The sequence below is a fragment of the Bison bison genome, unplaced genomic scaffold, assembly GCF_000754665.1.
Source record: "Bison bison bison isolate TAMUID 2011002044 unplaced genomic scaffold, Bison_UMD1.0 scf7180017858380, whole genome shotgun sequence".
Lineage (NCBI taxonomy): Eukaryota > Metazoa > Chordata > Mammalia > Artiodactyla > Bovidae > Bison > Bison bison.
The window spans coordinates 14,466-15,388 of record NW_011488953.1 but is presented as its reverse complement, the minus strand read 5'-3'; the positions used below and the strand labels follow the sequence as shown (position 1 = coordinate 15,388).

At 50.3% G+C, this 923-nt stretch overlaps 1 protein-coding gene across 2 annotated transcripts in view; it reads right to left on the bottom strand.

Moving 5' to 3' along the window:
• LOC105005290 (protein ATP1B4-like) overlaps nt 1-923 on the bottom strand; it is a 10,487-nt gene that overhangs the window by 4,235 nt on the left and 5,329 nt on the right. The gene's annotated exons all lie outside the window — the stretch shown is intronic.

Sequence of the window (923 nt, the reverse complement as noted above, 5' to 3'; positions counted from 1 at the left end):
CTGGATATGCAGTGTCCCCACTGGCACATCTCCCCTGGACACTCGAACCTTCCTCCCTTGTCCCCACGTATTGGCTTATGGATTCTTCTCCACAGGCACAATTTGGATCAGCTCATCTGGTTAAATTCCAATGGCTGTTTAAGGGTTAATGCAGGGCTTCCTCTCCCAGAACCACACTTGGATTTCACAAGGCCTGTTTTTTCAGTCCTCTTTAGGCAAGCCACAGACAGCTGTGCCCCCTTTGGAGCCCCAGTGAGTGTCCTGCATTTGTCTGCAGCTTCCAGAATGTTGGAATGTTCCTTGAAAGGTACATTTGTTCCAGTCGAGAGTTGAGAGTTTGAGGGATGGGCAGGGGTGGGGTTGGGAACTGAAGAGGGGTGAAGGGAGGTGGGTGTTGTTCAGAGCCCCACACCTGCTATTCCCAATTCCAGGAAGTGGGGCTGGCCATTTCACCCTGACTGAGCTGAATTAGAAACATCAGCTACAAAGGAGAGAATTCTCAGTTAAAGGGGCCTTTAGAAGGCATGAACGTCGACTTCAGCAATGTAGACTCTTGGCACTGGGGGACTCTTATTTCATCCATAGACTTATCTGTTTTTTCTTCCATGGGGTAACTGAGTTCAGACCAGCAGCTGCTCTTTTCCTGGGATGTGCAGAGAGTGTGGCGAGTGTGAATTTTACCATAAGCTAAATCTCCTGAGAAGCATCAGCATTAAGAGTTCAAGAGGTGAGTAGGAGGGACCCTGGGAGAGGAGTGCTGGGGAAGCTGTGAAGTGACAGTGGTGGCTGCAGATGGACCGCAGTTCTGCCATGGATCAAGAAAAACAGGAGCTTGGGCTTAAATCGCTAGAAATGATCCCTTTAACCCATTTCTCTCTAAACACCCTGGAGCCGTAGAGCACCCACAACCTGGGGCCAGCGGC